Source organism: Molothrus aeneus, chromosome 10 (genome assembly GCF_037042795.1).
Source record: "Molothrus aeneus isolate 106 chromosome 10, BPBGC_Maene_1.0, whole genome shotgun sequence".
Lineage (NCBI taxonomy): Eukaryota > Metazoa > Chordata > Aves > Passeriformes > Icteridae > Molothrus > Molothrus aeneus.
In genome coordinates this window covers 20,725,998-20,747,263 of record NC_089655.1, presented here as the reverse complement: position 1 = coordinate 20,747,263, position 21,266 = coordinate 20,725,998, and positions in this window count along the sequence as shown.

Sequence of the window (21,266 nt, the reverse complement as noted above, 5' to 3'; positions counted from 1 at the left end):
AGATAAAATTTCTGAATGGAAAGTACAGTCCAGTCATAGATATAACCTGAACATAAAACCTGGTGAGTAACAGCAGCAAATAATCCTCAGACAAACATGCAGGTAATGCCTGCACAATAAATGATGCTGATTCAGATCCCATGGACACACTAAAAAGAGGCTTCATTTATAAAAATAATTGCATTACAAAATATATCATATAAACCTCCTTGTCTTGAAAAAAAATACAGAAAGGGTTGGAAAGTTCTTCCCTCTTTCCAATCATCTTAACATAGCAAAAGTTAAGCTGCTCTTAAGGAACTGTCTGCACTGATATGGAATTTTCATGTGTCAAGGAACTTTCTATGTGCACACAAAGATCACAGTCAGCTCACAAACACTGTGGCATATGAAGTGATACAGGTGAGATTAAGTTTATTATTCTCATAAATGATACTGGCCTACTGAATTACTCATATTTAGCTGAGACATAGACACCAGTGGTACTTTTGCAAGTAATGGTAACTTAATGATTTGAACACACCTTCAAAGAGCCTTTTGCTGCAAATGTAATTTAGGGGTTGCCCTGAGCAATGTTTTGTCTGCTGGCAAAACTTTGAATATGAGTATGATGTTACTGTTAATTTGATTTGCCTGGTTTCTCAGAGGGTGTGAACTAAAGCTGAACTTACTATTACTCATCAGTGGCTAACACAAGCACTTTTCAACAAATAGACTAGCTCCATTTGAGCACATTTCAGGGATTTCCTTTGTGTATTCAGAAAGGACAGGCAAATTATTTCAAAATTAAACGTGTAGAATGACCCAGTTTATTGCAGCTTAAATAACTGTGGAGCATATCCTCGAGCAATCCCAGATCCATAGAAAAATACATTGCCTGCAAGGGCACAATAATGCTGCAGGCTGGCCATTTTTCCTAAGCTGGGCTAATTCAAGAGGGGTAAAGTGAGTACAGCTCGCTTGCCTTTCTCTGTAGTGAAACACAGCCTCATGTGCCTGTGGTCACACAAAAAGTCTGTGATGGGGCATGAAAGTAAATCTGCAGCTTAGCCCCTCTGTAGCATCCTAAACACTGAAAGAGAGGAGCCAGAAAAAAAAAAAAAAAAATAGAGTAGAGAAAGCAAGTAGAGAATAAAGGAACTTCCTCCCTAGTTATCCTCTCACTTTTTATGTCTTTTATGTTTTGAAGGCCTAACAAAAATTTTTCCTTGTAGCATAGTTATTTTCTACACGAAATAATCTGATACCACACTTATCTGCAATTTTAGAAGCCTTCATCTACCACATTCATATCTAGCAATTGTTAGAACGAAGATTTTATCAGTTGCCAATATTTGTTCATTCAACACGCAGCAGAAAGTAATCTTAGCTCAAAGAGTTTTTAAAAATACAAGTTAGCGCCTGAAATACATGAAACAAAGTTCAGTATAATTAATATAGTAAAAGTCTCAGTCACCAAAAGGAAATTGCAGGGTGTGGGTGTCTTGCTGCTACCTGTTGCCTAGCAATGCTGCATACGTGTGGCACAAGATTGATAGATATCACCCACTCAGATCGCTGCATTCAGACCTTCACCGCCGCCCTGGCACCGGGAAAAACTGCCAGGAGGAGACAGAGAAATAACAGATGGGAGCAGAAGCCTCACACAGTCACTTTTTCTCAGTGTCCATCTCTATACTGCCCAAAAGATCAGGGATGTTCAATTTTATCGAGTCTGCTTTTTGCTCTGTGTAAATGTGCACTTCTGTATAAATATATATATACTAAACTTTCTTCCTAGCTAGGTGTATCTGGGTCGTGCAAAGTACAGGCAATGATATCTTGAAATTAAAATGGCAATTCAGTTTTATAATTTTTAGTGACTCACACTGCATTACCTTTAAGTAGGATGAACAAAAATTTCTCAGATATTATAGATAATTATAATGTTATTACAGCATTCCTGATAGCAAATGCTAAAGTTAAGATTAAGATGCAACACAGCATTTTAGGCAACTCATACCTTCTCAAAATACACTTTTTGCTAAAATTTTCCATGATCCACTTGGCTTCAAAGTCAGCTTTTTTTTCTGAGAAATCTTTCTGTGGAATTAGTTCTGCCATTTTTGAACCGAGTCAGGAGGCTCCATATGTTCTATTTTAAATTCTGGACTTGCATAATTCCAACAAATGACTAAAGATAGAAGCCTCAGACCTGACAGGTTTTATAATACTCATTAAAGGAAGAAAATAATCTTGGTTTGAAGAAAATTACTTGAGTTTTTAAAAATAATGCCATCCAAAACAATTTCCTGCTCATGCACAATTAGAATTTGAAGATGGTTTTCAGGCCAAAATGCTGTTATATGAGAAGTCCTGCTCTTAAGTATTAAAAATCATTACACTTGAGAGCCTTTTTTGTTTAGCCCCATCCATTAATAAGGATTAATTAAAATAATACAAAGAACCAGAAAAAATCTAATTATAAAAAGACCAAACAATCGGTCCAATAGAGCATGAAGTGAGCAGCCATCTGTTGAACAGTCCTGTTTGCTAAGAGCTCAACATCCATCTTAGTCGTGGAAAACAGAGGAACTAACAACACAGAAACCAAGGAGGGCTTGGTAAATAACAACAAGTGAGAGAAGTGAAATAAATGGGAATTACAGTTGATCCTAATGCCCAGGAAATGTGGAGATTGCTTTCCTGGGGAGCGCAACAGCCAGCCATTGATGGATGATGAAGAGAGTGAGAGTTCCAGCCCAGACTAGCAAAATTCACTGGGTAATATGGAGAGGGATGGGATGGGATGTAAGGCACAGATAGCTGCTACCCTCAGCCTGTAGTCTTGGACTTGCACTAAGCCTCTCAGTGCCTCCACATGACTGACAAATATCTGCTTTTCAGCTCATTGTAGTGTGAAAACACTTTTTGTGTTCACAAGGAGTATCTCCATTGCATCCTGGTTTTGCTCACGTTTGGTGGTGTTCAAAGCACTTGGATAAAATTTTCAGAAGTTATCAAGTGACTTAAAACCTACAAGTACCAGAGAGCTGCCTCCCAGCCAGCTCCTGAAACACCCACACAGCAGTTGCTGCTCACCACAGTCAACTCCCACACTGAGTTTGGGACTTGGGGTCGCTTACACAGAGCCTAAGACCCAAACAAGGCAGGTGCAAGAAAACCTATTTAGAGCCAATTAACAGCAAATGTTAAAAGGAGAGGTGTTTAGGGGGGCTCCACCTTTCGGGTCGGGCACCTGAGCCAGCTGGGGTGGTGGACTGCAGCTCCCCTTGTGAGGATCAGAAGCTCAGCAGTGCTGTTGCAGGTAGGTAGTTACACTGCATTTTTTGAGTGAAAATTACTAGTTATCTCTCTATTTTCTTTTTAAAACACGGCAAGAGGAAGAATTTGTAGTTTTATTGCCTTTTATGTACCCTTCACAGTTAAAGTGGCTGAAAAAATGGAAGATTTTGTTTGTTTGCACGTGTTGTGAGTGGTTCTGAATTGTACCTTTGAGCATGGGGTTTTGACTACAAAGGAAAATGAGGAGGGCTTGTCCTCTTTGATGAGACACCCAAGCTTTGTGGCAGGGAGTGCAAACTCATGGGCTTGTGCAGAGAGCACACAGGAGAGCTGGAAAGCTGAAAAGGAAGGGGAGTTGTTGTATTCCCTACCCTGTTTTTAGCTAATACTGTTATAATACAAAATGTTTTCTGCAGACGTGAGAGTGGTTTTAGAAACAGTAAAATACAGAGTTACAAAATTTTGAGGAATGGGGATTAGGGCTCTAATGAGAGGATTTTGCTGACTTTTCTGTGGTGCTTCTTGACCTCGCTATGACATTTGTCTTTTTTTTTTATCATTAATATGCATCTTCTTGGCAGCTGATGATAAAAAATTATGGCTTTTTTTTTTATGTAACAAAGGAGAAAGTATTTATTTTTGCTTATGGCTAAGGAAGCCAGCCTGGTTTTCTCTCCCACAGCAATGTGGGTATCCTGAGAAAGCTGGGAGGCTCTGTAAGAGCAGGTGCCATTACTCTTAATCACTCTGTGGGTCTGCCACTATTACTGGGCGGAATTCTAGCTTGGAGTTATTATTCCCCTCGAATGCTGTGATAGCATTTGCTTTGAGAAGAAGTGAGGCAAGGGAATGGAGCAGCTCAGCCTCACTTCAGCCTGTTCCAAGGTACCCACATTCCTGGCTGGAGGAACGCGACGTTTTCAGCTCCGTTCTGATGACAAGGAAGCCTTTTCTCCACTCAGAGCGTGGAAAGGTGCCAAGAGCAGCCCCATTATTTGGCAGGCAGGAGGTAACCTTACAGTAAACAGCTGTCAACTTCACAGTCTGGCTGAATTTTAATAGCTCAGAGACTAAAGAGAGTTATGGTTGTGTCTGACCCCACGGGGTCTGGGCTGAATTACTCTGGGCTGCACTGAAGCTATCACATTAGGGTCAGGTGACTTGTCTATATAAATTCCTCAAACGTGCCATTAAAATGTCAGTTCTTAACTTAGCTGGAGCTATAAAGCACTTCAGCCCAGTTTAAATCTCTGATCTCGTATAAAACAATCAAAACAGAATAAAAAGAATATTGTGTGGCTGGAGGCAGTGTCACTTTTAGCCATGTGCAGGTGGATGCCATTGCTCCTGAGCATTTTTGGTGAGGCTTAGTCCAGGTAAAACAATGTAGTATTTCATAGAAAACATAAAGAATTTGCCTTTCTAACTTCACTCCAGTGTGTCAATCCCTTTCCTTGTTCTTACCTGTTCATTAAAATATAAGAAGGATTCCCATGCACACAAAATATGGACAACTACTTAAAAAAAAAATCTATTTTAAGAGAACTACTCATGGTGAATATTAGGGCTCTTAGAATATTGATAGAGATTGGTAAGCAGGAAGGACCTTTAAAATTGGAAAGCAGAAGATAACTTTTAAATCAGGCCAGCGGCAAGTGCTAGTCTGAATCACAGCCTGGAAAAAGGGGAAAAAAATCCCCAAACACACCATTTGGAGCAGATTGTGCTGAAGCAATGATTTATGACCATTTCTTATGCATAAAGAAGGAACAGTTAAGTCTGTACTGTAATTCTGCAGTTAGGCAAGTACCTTCAGTTGCTGGTGTGGAGTAGCACATGAACTCACCTATCTGTCAGTGACAGCAGACAATTAAAGCAGTAATTTAATTGGGGATTGTGGAGCAAAGAGTGCTGGGAAGAATATCGATACCTCAATAAAGGCTCAAGCTGTGGTAATGGGTCCTGGTGGTAATGTGCAGCATGATGAACTAGGGTTTTGATTTGAGGAAAGTTATACAGAGATGCAGAACAAGTGAAAAATTACAAGTCACAGGTGACTGGCTACGTGTGGTGTCAGAATCAGCCTGCACCTGGCTCCTGAATACACACCTGCACCATAGTGCTGCTTTTCTTACAGTTTGGAGTGTGCATTTTCTAACAGTGATCTGCACACCAAAGCACTGTCTGTCACAGAAGGTGAGGGCAGATATACTCTGCTCTACTTATGTTTTAAGCTCTAATCTTTATATTTTTCTGATACTCCTGCTCCCTAGGAGTCAGAAATCCTCCAGCACTTCTCAAAAAAAAAATTATCCTGCAGTGCTGATGAGTGCTTCTTCAAAATGGATGCAGTTTGGAAGATAAACTTGTGCCCTGCAGAGAAGATAAAATGTAGATTTATTGAAGCAAACAACAACAAAAAGCTGTATATTGCGGTTTGAGTCCTTTATATATTTTAGGATTTATAAAATCAGGCTCCTTGCCCTTTATACAGTGAGTCAAGCAGGAAAAACCATTGAAAGTTTTCTTGATTACCAATCTTTTATGTCCCCTATAGACAAGCATGTATTTGTGTGATTTGAAGAGAAACATATTTCTTTAATAAAATCAAGGCAGAGATATAAAATTCCTCTTTATGCCTTATCAATAAGTTTTCTTTTGATATCAATGCAGATTGATTTTCTCAATGCCTCACCAAAGTCATGGAGGCTCCTTCAGTACTCCAAGTTTATTTCCAGAGGCTTGGACCTCTTCACTTAGGACTGGATTTATTGCCTCTGATAAAATGCAGGTGAAACAGGCTTTGTGCAGAAGAAAGTTGCAAAGCAGGAAGATTGGGAAGGGGTACCCATGGAAAATGCAGAGCAGCTCCTCCATAGCCAGTCCTCAGTCCCCTGGCTGAAAGCAGCACTATTACAGCTGCACTCCCATATGTTAAAGCACAGCACTCCTACTTCCAAGAAATTACTTAGACTTCAGGTGTCCCTGTCCCTTTCCCAGCTGGACCCAAATTCCTCCCTGTGCTGCCATGTGCGGAGCCATGATGAGCCTCAGTGTTGTGTGGGGTTTGTTCTGTTAATCTGGGTGTGATAAATCACAGTCAAATCACGACACTGAGCACTCCAGCGTTAGTTGGAAGCTCAAATATTGAGAGCTTAGCTTACTTATTGCCATGGCAATCACCATTAAAATTATTTTTAGCTTATATTAAAGGTAAAAAAAAAAAGAAAAAAGAAAAATCAAAAAGCATTTGAAATGTGAAGTACAAAGACTTTAATTTAAAAAAAAACCCCATTCTGTATCCCTTCAGTGAGGGGACATTTTATTAGTGAGCCCTGGGTCTGACAATTTTGGATGATTAAATTTTATATTAAGTGTCTTCTCGGGGACAAGAAAAAAAAAGGTAAGTGCAGCTAGGCTGGAGTTGCTGCTGGTCATGGTCTGATCTTGTTTTTATGAAACAACTGATCATAACCTGAGCATGATGCAATAACTCTGCCTTGGATAACTCTGGTGGCCCCTTGCTGCCTCCTCCTATCTCTAAAATACAGAATTTAGCAACAGGTATTTTAATGCACCAAAGTACTGTGGTTTAATTAATAGTTCTTTTTTAGAGAGGTCTAACAATATTTGTCAATGTTTTTTCTGCTGGGCATTTCACTTTTTCATTCTAAGCTCACAAAAGAAAGATGGCACCCCCAAAAGTAATACATAATAATTTATTTCAAAATATAAAAGTAATTAAAAAAACTCCTGCATTCCTTGTTACAGTGTCTGTGAAATGTACAGTCTAAAAGGCATGATAAAAGAGAACTCTCTTACTAGGGATGTCATAGGGGATGGTGAATAGATACAGGTAATTACTATTTCAAATGTCTAATGACCTTTTCACTAAAGCACAATGAACTTCTATCACGCTCTGCTGCTCTTGGTAGAATATGTGATCTTCATGCATACAGATGCACAAAAAAGTCCTTGATTTCCTCATAGAGTAGTCTAATTCAAGAACTTGCACTGTGGTTACTCTTTTCCCCAGATGTTGGAGTGGGATGTTTGAGAAATAAATGCCTTAAGTCAGTATTGCTCAGACTGTGGCCAGAATTTGCAATGTCTGGTGTTTCTGCATCATCTGTGCTGAAACACGGTGAGAGTTGATGGATGCCAGCATAAACTGTAAGGCAGACATGGGTGGTAGAGGCAGATCAACAGGGACATTTGCACCAGTGCAATTCTCTGCTCTTATGAGGAGACACAAAACGGTGACAGGTGCAGCATCTGCCAAATTGAGTTGTTTGTAGTATGGCAGCCAGGAATATACCTCAGTTTGCTCAACAACAAAAAGTGTTTAAATAAAAAAAAAACAACCGTAGCATTCAAAAGAAGATCAAAAATACCTAATTACCATTCAAACAATAAGCTACAATACTGAAATGTTTCATTATAAAACGAATAATAAAACTTCTGCGGTTTGTGTTTAGGGACAACCTGGAAAATCAAGAGTTCTGAGACAGAAAAATCAAACATATTGAAGGCTTTTGTGCTCCAATTCTAGGGGAAATGACAGTGCCTATTGTTGCTGTCTGTGTTGTGAAGACGTGAGTCTGATGATTAGGAGGCAGCAGTCCCTGCCAAATAATATTAGAGCACTTTTTTATACAGAAGTATCAGAACTACTCAGATGATTCTGATCACACCATTTCTCACTGCTTTCAGGTCTGGGCTAAGTGGGAAATAGAAAGGTGGAGTCAAAATATCCTGTCAAAGTAGAACACTTCTACTTGCTGCTTACATTAATCACAATATATGGAGGCTCAACAGCTTGACCATGACTCAGGTGTGTGGGAGAATTGGGTAGAATCACATAAGATTAGTAAGTGGTTCCTTCGTTCTGGCTGGTGCTGTATTCATGCTGGAATGCACTGCCACACTATAATGCTTTTCATTTACAAAAAAAAAAAAGTTCTCTGACTGTCATAGTTCAGTCTTAGAAAAGAGTGGGGGGAAAACTCAAAGGATTTCTCACCTACTCACAGAGAAAATTTTGCTCATTAGCCTTTGATTATTGCAGTGTGCAGTGAGAACAAAAACCCTCAGCATAAGCCATTTTTTTGGCAAATGCAGAAGTACATAATTTCCTGTTTTAAATGCATGAAGCCAAACTTGAACCACTTTGGGTATTTATACTGAGAATGGGAAGGCAAAAGGTGTCTTGGCTGAATGGCTCCACTTTAACCTTCTATGCTGGAGAACTATCTATGAAGGTGGTGATTTCTGGACAAGAGGATTAATTGAGTTAATAACCTGAACAGTGAGGTAAAGAATAATTTACAGCCATAGCTGGTGTGAAAGCCCTGTTGTTTCTTTAATTGTGGTATTGACTGGCATTGCACTGCCATAAATTGTCCTGCAAGAATATATGTACACAAGCTTGAAAGTTTAGTCTGTTGTGATTGAGACAAAAAAAAGACTCTACTTTCAGAACTTCACTGGTCTGTAAAATAACTAAAACATTTTCCAGGGATAAGAAAGATGGTGTGATTTGATACACATTTTTAAAAAGAATATTGAAGTTATACTTCCATTTAATTGAGCCATTAATCCTAGAAAATTGGCTCCCACATGTAACCTGAAACCATACTGCATTCTTCTACTTATTTTCTGATATCACCAACTGAACATAGATCAAAGAAAATAAATCTGCTTTCTTGTTCAAAATATGAGCAATTTCAAGAGAAAAGACCAAGTGGAAGAGAAACCTGAAGGAAAAAGAGAAAAAGCAGTAACTGCAACAGATAAATAAAATGCCTGCCTCTGACTAATAAACTGAGAACCTGAGTACTATGCTTGACAATAATATAGGAACTATAATTTGGCTCACAAACCTCTCAAGAAGCAGTAAAAACTGGTATGTGTTTTCTCTAGGAGATGCTGGGTACGTTGTTGACCTCATCATTCTAAGATGTTTCTTCTGTGGATATTCAGAGCACACAGCACTTCATCTGAAATGCCTTGTTCTGATTGCTGGAGTGTTACACAGCTATTTTCTTGTACAATTGGAGCTATGCAGGAACCAAAGCACAGATCCCAAGCATGAAGTGGTAAAGGGTCCCGGGGAAACAGTCAGACAATAAAATGTGCGCTGCAAATATTGAGTGAGGCAGTGAAATGTGGCCTGTTGTCCTTCTGCTAATACCCCCCAGGCCATCTGTAAGTGGCCTTTATGAACCACCTGTCATTTAGGCAATGGTTAGTTCACTAATTAGTAGGATAGTCACCAGACCATGCTGCTGGACAGGCATTTTCTGCTCATGCTGGTGAGCAGAGAATACAGAGCTCTTGGGTTTCCAACTGCAGGGAAATTCTTTACAGAAAGCAGAGTGCTAGGAGCTTTTCTCATAAAACCAGGTACAGAGGGCACAGATATTGACAAGCCAACATCCCAATAACTGTATTTTAGGGCTGAGAGCTGGAGGTTTGGTGTTCTAAGCAGAGCTTTAGCTTGCAGCCCTTAGGGATGTTGCCAGTGAGCAGCGTGGTGCAGCTGCACCCCAGGGTTGGTCAGGCTGGCAGCAGGGTCAGCTGAGGAAGGAAACTTTGTGGTGATGCTGGAAACAAAATTGGTTCTTTCATTGCATTCTAATGACCTACATAATTTTGCTTGGCACATGGCTTACCTTGGATTCACCCAGTTGCTCCTGATCTTGGCCAAATCTCTGATCCTTTCATTGTCTCCCATGGCTTTGATTCTCCTTTATCATTCCTCACTGGCAAAGGATAGGTTTCTTTCCTGCTCATTTAATGCTAGATAAGGAGAGGTGTTCAGGCCCCTAAATTTGTAGAGAGATTGAGTCTGTTTGCAATTCTGGCACCTAGTTTTTCTGTTATAAGCCAGAAAAATTTCCTTACTTGTGGTGAAATTGTCTGCCTTTCAGGAAGAGACACCTGCATTGATTTGATTGTTAGTTAAGGTCATTTAAACCACATTAAAATATATGTGCATTTACTGATTTAGAGTGCTGTGAATTGCCCTAGGGTTTCAGGACTGACTCTTCAGCTGATGGACATCTGGGAAATTTCCTGTACCTTTCAAAGAAGCCATGTCAATTTATATTAGCAGGAGATTTGGGCTTTAATTATTTTCATAATGGAATATTAGCTCTGAATACAAAGGTCCATAAATATCATCAGTAGGTGGGGGTGGGCTCTCCAAAGATGTTTGAATTTTCCTTTCCTGTGTGTATCTCGTTATGCAGAAGAATTTCACTAAATATTTCTCTAAATGTGCATGGAAAATTTGAGCAGCAGATAGAATCCATAGTGGAAAGACAGTTGTGTATTTTCATGCAGAATTGATGACTAGTTATGGGAGGCAGAATTACCAACTCTAGAGAACACAGATGTTAACTGGCATAATGCCCTCTTGATGCAAATAAATACATTAGATGCTATAAAAGATTTTAAAACAGGAGAGCTCATCTTGGCAGGAGATATATTTGCTGGATTTGTGCTATTCATTTTGTTTTATAGAATTGCTGTGGATTTGGAATAGACTATTTGAGGAGCTTCTAAATGCACCAGTGGAATGAGACTTTAAATTCATTTTATTTCTGATGTTTTGTAAAGGGAAAAACATGCTTAATTTGTGCACAGACACTTCACCTCCCCGAGTACCCCAAAGTGTCTGAGCTACAGGTCTGGTAAATGCAGCAGTGACTTCATCCCAGAGTGGTGAAAGGCTGGACAACTGTTCAAGCATGCAGGGTTCTTGGTGTGTCTGGAGCACTGCAGAAGGGAGTGCTCCCTTCCCATTCAGAAGCTGGGCTATTTGCATTCTTCCTCCATCATTAATATTCCTTATGAGCAAAATATCACTGTTATCCCCACCAAGTTTTTACCACCTGTCACTCAAACTCTTGCTTTGGTTCCCATGTGATTTTTTGAATTTCTTCCAAGTAAGACCAGGCAGAATATAATGTGACCCATCTCCTCCTCCAAAATACAGGAGGTTTTTTTGTGAGTCCATCTTTTATAAGCTGAGGAACGTGGGCATCTATTAAGGGCAACAGATTTGAAGGTCAAACATTTGTTTACAGCTGTGGGGAAGTATTGCCAGGGTAGTTTAGGGAGTGCTGTATGTGCTGTTTGCAGTGCATTTTTTTTATATATTATTTTTATGAGGACAGTGAAAGGGGCCCACACCTCAACTGCCCACTTCTGTGCCAGGGTATGAGAGCAAGCCCAGAGAAAGGGGACTGGAGGAGGTGGACACTGGTTTGATTTGTGACAGCATTTCCTGTCTTTGAGCCTTGCCATTCATTGGGATGAGTAGAGCAAAAGGCAGTAGGGTTTTTCCCTCTCTCCTAAGTGGCTGTCACACTCCATAGCAGCTGCTCTTACATCTTGCAGTAATTTTTTTTTCCAGGACAGGTCCCTTTTAACTTCCTGATTTCATTTTTCAAGTGATTTGAAGCATTTTGCCACCTCCTATTGTTCCTCCTGTTTCCCCTGATGTTGGTAGGTTTTTCTTTTTGTTCCATGCTGTTGTTTTATGAAGCCTTTGTCTCCTCATAGTTGTCTGTCTCCAATACCTGCTACTGTGAGCTCCCTTTACTACTGTCTGCATTTCTGTGTCACATCAATCTTGCAATGTGACAGATGCAAATCTGTCTAAAATAACCTGTGCATGATGCATGCAACCTGAAAATAAACATTTATTTCAGTGTCAGGTGCATCATACCTGCAAATAACCTCATTTATCTAGACACATTTATTTTAATGCTTATTGTATAAATACCAGTATCTCAGCATACTCTACAATACCATCTGCCACTTGCTCTTCTATTATGCATAATTTAATATAGTCCTACATTACTCCAAGTTTTTATGTTGCTGGGTTCATGCACAGCTACAGCCTTCAACAAGGATGGTATGGAGATTACAGAAAATATTACACTGAGGTTTAAGTGGTGCTTTTGGGCTTGAGGATGTTAATGCAGACAAGGTATCTGACACTTGCAGTTGCACAATGTGCATTGGTGCAGTATTTTTCCAGACTTGTTTTGAATCTTCTCAGTAACTTTAAATAACCAAAGGTAAAATGACAGAATTTTATGATAAGAAATACAGGTTTATCCCCACTCACTGATTTTCCAGCTCTCCCCAGGTTAGACAACAGAATTCATGTGTTCAGGTGAATTAAACTACAACTTCCTGGATTGCTGGAGTGTTTCTGTGGACCATTATCACTGACAGGGCACTGAAATGCCTTTATTTGATCATGCTGTTAATGCCTGGCTCTTGAAGAAGTAATATACATAGTAAGGAGATAGAGCAAGTCCTGCAGTAAACTGTGATTAACCAGCATTAGTTTCTCTTGTAACCACAACTTGGTTAAACTTTTGAAGCCTGAGATTACTTGTGCCTTTGTTTCATGTTCCAGGACATGCCAGGATATTCTCAATAACTCCAGATTTTTCAAAACACAGTTATGCCGTATTAGCACTCTGAATAATAAGAATTTACAACAGCTAAAGCTTGGTGCCTGTTTCCAAGGAAAGCACTGAGTATCCCAAATCCAGCCTCTAACCCTGAGCTGTTTGTGTTGCTGCATGCCCTTCCTCTGGCATATCACTGCTCCTCCAGAAGTTCTCCAAGATGAAAGTTAGAAGCTGGGAATTGGATGTCAGGTAGATCCTGTGGTCTAAAAATAAGCTAAACCTAGTGAACAGGACAGGAGGACATAGCCTCAAGCTGTGCCAGGAGAGGTTCAGGTTGGACATCAGGAAAGATTCCTTCATGGAAAGGTTGTTGAGCATTGGAATGGGCTGTCCAGGGAGGTGGAGTCACCATTCCTGGAGGTGTTCATGGAATGACTGGGTGTGGCACTTGGAGCAGCCACAATTTTGTGGATAAGGTGGTGATCAGCCAAAAGCTGGACTTGATTATCTTGGAGGTCTTTTCCAACCTAAATGATTCTATGATTCTAAATTAAATCAGTTCCTGCTGACTTGAATACCTCTAATTTCTTTTCATACCATTTTACCTCTCTGTTGGTTCTGCTATCGCGTTCCAAGGCCAGAGCTAAAATTCAAGAGTTTCACTGAGGACAGGACTGCCATGAGCTGCAGCAGAGCACAGAGCCCTCCCAAGAATTCCCACCCCAGAGCTCACCAGCTGGCTCTTCATGACTGGGCTTTTCAGCAGTACTTGTGCTCAGCCAACCTCCATCAATTCTGGAGCACTTTGTGCTTGATCACTGGTAATTTTTCATATTTAAGATAAAGCAGTTCTCATTGCCCCCACTTTGCAATCAAGAAAGTGATTTTTAGGGGAATTTGAGAAAACTTGTGCTTTTTTTTCATCAGTATTACAACGAACTGTATTGTTGAGGCAGTGGCCAAAGTCTGCTCCTGTTTTTGATAAAGAAAGGGCTGATTTGATACAAAAAACCCCAGTCTGTGGAATTAGGAAGTAAGACTTCAGAATTCCTATCCTCATTGACCTCAGCAGAGCTTTTCAAGACTCCATTAGTAAGTATGAATCTGAGAAATGCGTTAGCAAATTCAGTGCCAGCTAAGCAGTGGGTAGGTTTGGCTGATCTTAGAGCCCTGATCTTATTAGAGAGAAGCTGTATATATTGAGCAGATTTTTCAGACCAGAGTGTGAAAACTCTGGATATTAAGGTGCTCAGTTGTGAATTACACTTGGCTCTGCTGCTGTCCTAAATGGTTATTTTTTTCCTTTGTTATGATCCAGAGTCCCACGTTTCTTTTCCTCTCAGTTCTATAGTGGATTTTAGGGATAAGGTGGAGAGTGTACAGAAAGAAAAAATGGTACTAATATGCAAACTTCAATTATGAGTGTGTCCCAGCAATGGCTGGGATGCAGTGTTTTAGCACAGCTGTTGAACCAGGATATTTCTTGAGGAACATGATATGGAACATAACAAATATCAGCTTAACTGGATCAATATTCTCATAAATGCAGATAGTGCAAAGTAGTGTAATGGTTGCTTCCATAGATGCTGAGCTCCTCTTTCCCCCTCCATATTTAAATGTGATTTTTGGACATGGTGCATAGTTTTTCAACTGAAGTAAGAAAATACCATGCTTTTGTATACTTAACTATGAATTAGAATCTAAGTCTCAAAATTACTCTGTACAGTATTGATGAAAGCTTAAGTGAAAGCGCACAAAGCATTGTAACTATAACGAAGAATCAGAAATTACACATAAAAGTAAAAAAGAATGGCAAGCTGATGCTCCTTATTGTTTTACCCCTTCCTTTTTATTTCTAAATTTTGGTCTTGAAATTAAACTGAGCCTACTCCCAAAAGGCAGAACACAAAGATTGTATGCACAAGGAATGTGAATGGACTGTGCTGGAGTGTCCTTTTGTGGGTCTATATCTCTTACTGAAAGCTTGTATCGCCTATGCATGATCATCACATTTCTTACAGTACAGAAGGAGGGAAAACTAAAGCAAGATTTCCAGTGTATTTGTCTTTTGTTTGAAGTGATGCCACAATATACACTCATTTTCAAGGGAGTGATGTTTAGTTGATACTTGTATTTATATTCTGATTTTATGTTAAATAACTCAGGCAGAGGAGCTGGGCTAAGGCATTTAACACCATGTTCATCATGGTCTTTGAGGTGGCAGAGGAGGGTGTGACTGGTGTGCATTGCAGAAGTCACTCTCACAAGTTTTGCATAGTCAAGGGCAGGATATCTCTGAATTTTTCAAAAATGTTGAGTATTTACCAATCTCAAAAAAATGGAGTTTATTCTGGCTTTGATAATTGATTTAATTGGAGGTTGCAGCCTGTTTTCTACAGGAATACGAATCTCATTTTACTTAAAATAGAAAGACATTTGTTCTTCTCCAGCTTTTTTTTTTTGATAGGGTGCTTGACTACTGTATACCCCTAATGGGAAAATATTTTGCTTAAGTTCTATTTTTATCTCCTGTTTGTTTATTTTTAATTACTACTTCAATATCCTGGGATTCACCATCGATCTTCATCTGCCTACACAATTATCCCTAGCTTGCTGAAGGGTTTGTTTATTTTTGAAGTTATATGAGTTATATGTGCTCTGTTAAGGTTATTTGTGAGTGTGTCTAAGTACTGGTAACAGGAAGATTCTGATTTACAGGGAGGAAAGATAAATTGATGTTACTGGTGTAATGAGGGTGTAACTCAAAGAGAAGATGTCTGAATGCTGTTGCTGTCTTGGGGTGATTTTCTTTCTTTCAGCCTCTTGGGGAAGTGCACATCATGGAGTGAGATGTTCCTGCCCCAAGGTTACCTAGGGAACACTAACATAAAATGTGGGAGGTTAATGCCTTTAAGAGTGTTTTAAATGCACTGAAGTTCTTTGCACAGCAACTCCCACTAGCTTGAGAAGTATTTCATAAATTTATGAAAATGAATCTGCAACTTCACAGGAAGAGACAGTTCTTACTTCTCACCTTACTGGAGGGTCTACTCTGTGTAGGTTTTGCATTATCACTTAAAAATGAATTCCACCATTTTGTTTTAAGTTAATGAAACCCTATCTTTGATCAGTAGATCAGTGTATTTCAGCTGATATAACCTAAGGTTCTGTCCGAAAATTAATTTTTCTCCATCTGCAAAGAAATTACTTTTCCTCTATAACCAAATAGGGAACGTGTTTTCTGTCCCAGTTAAGGCAATATTGGCAGCAAAACTCTGTACTTTTCTTCAGCTCTAAATGTAGTTGATATATTTCTTCCTAACTTTTAAATGCATGAAAATGTTCAAAACTGAATGGGACTCTGAGGAACCTGGTCTAGTGGAAAGTGTCCCTGCCCATGGTGGAGGATTTGGGTGTGGATGATCTTTGACATTCCTTTCAACCCAAACCAATCTAATTCCATGATGTAGAAATTTGTCTGGTATTAAAAAGGGTTAAATGTGTGCCTCAGATAGGATGATCTGTGGCTCACAAGGGGACTCCTGCACCCAGTGGCTCTCCCTGACAGCTGGTGCCATTGCCCTTGAGTTGATATCTGCCATGTATTTACTGGAAGCAACTTTAGTTGCTGGCATGTCTAAATTTTGGACATTTCCCATGGAGGTACGGGAAAACAACTTCACTCAGGTTAAAAAAACAACAATTCAAGAGAAACTTTAACTTGCAACCAATGGCCAAAGCTAAGAAACCAGGGAGTAACCATGATGATGCTCCAATGGCGTTTAACAGGTGATAGGTTTGTGCTGGGGTACACATGGACATGAGTGATGACCCAAACCTGGATGAATTTACACAGTTTATAACACTATTGAGACTCCCTAAACACTTCTGTGGGGTGAGGTCTCCTGTTGTATGGGTGTCCTGTCTGTTTTCCAGGGGATCTGCTCCTTCTCATTCCCACCATCAGGAGAATGTGTGGGGTACCTAGCACAGCCTTGGGGTGGGGAAAGGCTGGAGGCTGTCAGGGAGCTGTGGTGTGTAGGGAGGTCTGTGCTCCTGACAGCACTGCAGTAACAAATAGCAACTCCAGGTTTGTGATCAGTCTGAAAGCTGCTCTGAATCTCTCCCATGTACTTGCTTTCCAAAACTGAGACCATTTCTAAAAGGCCTGACAAAGAATGTTGATCATTGAATCATCCCGTAAAATTTGAGAGAACTGTAATTATAAGCAGTGGGGGAAATCTATAGAAAAGAGATAATTTCCCATTAAATTCAACGGGGAAGTTGTCAGCTGGTATAAATCAATGAGTTTATTGATTCCTAGGAGCCTGTTTGCACAATATAAGGGTTCAGCCCCACTGGGTTTGGGAACAAATTCTGTAGAACCCATTTCATGTTGATTATATTCATTTTTATTCTGTTCAATATGACTAATGACTGCTGTTCCCTCGGTGTGAATGGACCAAAGGGCTCCTGTCAGAGCCTTCTGCTGGTGTGACTCACCCAGGAGAGTGAGGAGCAGTGACAGATCCTGCAGCTGAGCAGGGAGGGCCGCGGGGATTTGTTGTCAGGAGCGGCATCACACGTGCAGGAGACTCAAGTCTCTGCCAAGTGAACCCTGAGCTGGGTTCTCCTCCCTCTCTGTACTGTGTGCTGCCACAGAGCTCCAGTCTCACTGCAGGCTCTAAAAGGTCCGTGTGCTGGGCAATTAATCTAAATTATGTGTGCATTTTTGAATGTGTCACACTGCATCATTTGAACCATCGTACAAACAATGGCTGCAGTTCAGGTGGAGTTCACTCCCAAAGATTCCACTGGCCCTAAGTAAAGAACCTTTAATTTTGTAAATGAAACAGTGATACAGACCCCTTTATTGTCTCTAGCACATGAAGCCTGAAACAGTTGCAGCTTACTCTCTAAATCCATTTCCCCTCATTCTCTGCAATCCTCAGATTTCCTTATGCTCCCCTGACTCAGGGGAAATATTCATTAGGAAAGCACGTACGGTTTCCCTAAATATATCAAGTTTGAATTGCTGAAGCTGGTGGCTGGCTGCCTTCCACACAGTTTGTAGGGAATTTTTAAAAGAAAACCCAACAGCTGATCATGCAACTAATCCAGATTTTCATTATTTCATCCTAAGTGAGGGAAAAAAGTGCTGACAGCTGAAGTGCCTCCCTTAATTCCCTTCAGCAGTTTGTTATTGTGGGGCACAATGGTTTCTGCCCCGTGCTGTGCTGCTTTGGGCTGTGCTGAAGGGGTGCACAGAACTTTAAAAGCCATTCACTCTCCCAGGGCATGAGCCTCTGTGCCTGAGGGAGTGTTTGACACTCACCCCTTGGAGCAGCAGTGCTGGAGGGTGGGAGGATGGAGGAGAGGGAGGGTTGGGGTTCACTCAGGTAGGTCCTTTCACACCACTGAAGGACAGACTAGGGTGCTGTAATCTCCTCTGAACCACATGCAGTGAGCTTCCACCCCACATCAGCATTTCTGATTGATTGGTATTGATGCCTCAGGTTTCAGCTTTTCTATTTTTCATATTCTATTCTGCTTTAGTGTGTAAGTCTATGCTTCATGTTGGGGATGGTGAGCTCTCTTCACAGAGCAGGGAGACTAAACAATTCCTTTTCTAGCTGGGGACCAAGGACAACCAATCCAGATCTCAGGCCCAAGAGCAAAAACAAGTGGGCTGAAGAGAGAAAAACAAGAAGGATGGACTGCATGGGCTAAAGCTGGAATTGGACAATTAGCTCCAATATGCTAATGGACCAAAACTGACAAAAGTGTGAGACCCCATGACCTGTTGTCCATTTTGTGGCCATTTTGGTTGTGCTGCTCATGGTGGATCTATTTGAGGCCTCTTAATAAATCCCTACTTTATTCTTTAGCTCTGTCTACTCTCTGTTCTAGGTCAGCCTTCACAAGGCATCAATATCAGCTTGAATTTTCTACATTTTCCTCTTTCTTTTTCATCTTTTACTTAGAAATATGTACATTTCTTCAATTCAAAGGGAATTAAACTTCTCTTTCAGTCAGAGCTATTTCACAGGTGAAAAAAGCCAAAGATGGGGAACCTGGTGGTACAAGGTGACTCAGACTTGTGGGTGACTGCATCTGCAAAGACACCACGAAGCAGATTTCAGGCTGCTGCCACACCTGTGAATGGCTTGTGATTGATAACACCTTGCTCTTGGGTGCTTGGGTTCGGGACAAAAGGCACAGGGTGCCTGTGGTAACAAGGATTTTGAGTTCCCATTTGTTGCAAGACAGGGTCTGAATGGTTCTTTTTGCAGCCCCGTGCTGTGTTAACTGTGGTGAGCAGCTGAACTCAAGTGTTGCTGTTCTAATTCCTTCTTCAGCAGCATTTTCCCACTCCTTTACTGTCTATATTACCCTCTTGCAGATGTCCTTCCTTCCTTCCATCAGATCTCATAGTTAAGAACAAGAAACCCGAGTGCACAGAGGTTTGTTTCCCCCACTGTGGGAGGCAAAGCACCCTTCCCTTTCCCCCGAAACACAAATCCTCCAGCTCCAGCAGTTAAACTGCAATCCAGAGCACTAACATTTGGATTTGGAAGCATTTTGCATGCACAGATGGGGCTCCACAAGGTGCAAAGCTGTGAAGAATGTTGTAAATTGTCGAGTCAGGTTAAATTTAAAAAGTGAAAAGGGGAGGGAAAAAAAGCAAAACTGAGTGAAATGAAGGAAGAGACTCCAGATGTGGGTCGGATGGGATCTGACTGTGTTCCAAAGTTTCTTCAAGGCAAGCAGGGAAAAGTCAAGTCTTCAGGCAATGTTTTTTGAGAGCTCCAGAGGGGATGAATTAGGGACAGTGTGTTTTGGAGGCACATCTTGCCCAGGAGATTCATCTGTCAGGGAAAGCTGGAGGCTCATCCCACCAAAGCTCCTTCCCACCTGTGCTGAGGTGATGCCTGGGTGCTGCCTTGTGCCCAGACTGAAGTAGGAAGGTACCAGGGAAGGCAGAGGTGCTGCCAGGGCCTGCAGACCATGCTGGGCTTTGTAGGGTTGTGACTGGCAGGGCAGGAATGACTCTATTCCCCATGGATGGGTGTGAGCCAGCACCTCTGCCATGATGGTGGTACCCGAGGACTGGGCAGGTTCCAGGCTGCTCCTGAAATGAAGGGAGCTGAGGGTTCACCCCTTGCTTTTTCCACAGCTCTGTGTCCTGAATGAAGGTGAAAGTAATTGGTAGTCTGTCCCTCACATCCCTCTTTAATACTGCAGTAATTCCATTTTAACCAAGCTGTGTACTTTTATCTTCCCAAGGGATCTCAAACAAGCTTTTAATTTTCAGCAAAACCTTTGCAGATCACCTCTAAGATCAGGGTCGCTGCTAATTTTTTTTTTTGTGTCGTGCCAGAGGGAGATGGATTGGGAGGGGTTATGGTCTGGGAGATATCAGGAGGGCTCCTCATGTCTTGGGTGCTTGAAGATGGTGCACAGCACAGAACGTGGTGGAAGGTGCAGCTCTGTTCATGCAGCGAGTTAAGAAACTACTGAGACACAGCTGTAATGAAGCAAATATTGTAAGAAAAATAAGGAACAATGGACCATGCCATGGACCTGGTTTTCCTCTCAAGCTAGGAAAACTTAGTGGACTTGCCCAGTTCCATGACAGCAGTGATGAGAATTTGTTTCTTCCCTTCCTTCCTTCTGGTGCTGCACTTTTATCTCACAGGTTGGCATGCTGTGCACGCCTTGGAGCTTGCCTTGGCTCTGGGCTTGGTGTTTGGTGTCCTTTAGTGGAAGCCATAATCCACCCTGCAGTGGGGTTATGGCTTCTGCAGGGAGCCCCAGCATCCCTCCCAAGTCCCTCTGTCCTGTCATCTGCTGGAGTCTGGGAAGATAAGAAATGTAAATAGGAAATTAATCACAGAGCTCTCAGAGAGATGTGAGGTTAGGATAAAACAACAAAACAACCCCCTCCCTCCCCAAATCCCCACCCTACTAAAAAGAAATCCCAAACAAAAAACCTGGAAGAAAACTCCAAAAACATTTTGGTTGGTGATGTACAGGGGGAGAATATGGTGTTATAAATGTAACTATGACTCAGGCAACACAAGCAGGAAGAATTATGTAGAGCAGAAGAGATTTTAAGTTGGAAAAATGTGATTGAGTTAAGAGGAAGAAAAATTTAGGCTGCATCTCATGAGAAAATAGGCTAATTGTGAAATCCTCTACTACACTTAGATCTGGGCCCCTTGGGAAATAATATAAAAGAGTGTTTCTTGGCAGTAGAAGCCCCTAGACAAAACAGCAGTGCTTTAGGAATAGGTTATGCATAGCTGCAATATAGTTCATCAGCAGCAACCCCATTCCTGCACTAACAGGAAAGAAGCAGCTAATTTATCAATGATAACTTTTGTGTTTCACTGCTTCCAAAGACACTGGGGTTGCTGACAGATGTGTTTGGGTGCAGAGGTGATTTTACAAAGTGAGAATTTATCTAATAGGAACAAGTCTAAAACTAATGGTTCATTCTGCATAGGCTGCCCAGCAGTAACAGATAGGAACAGCTGTTTA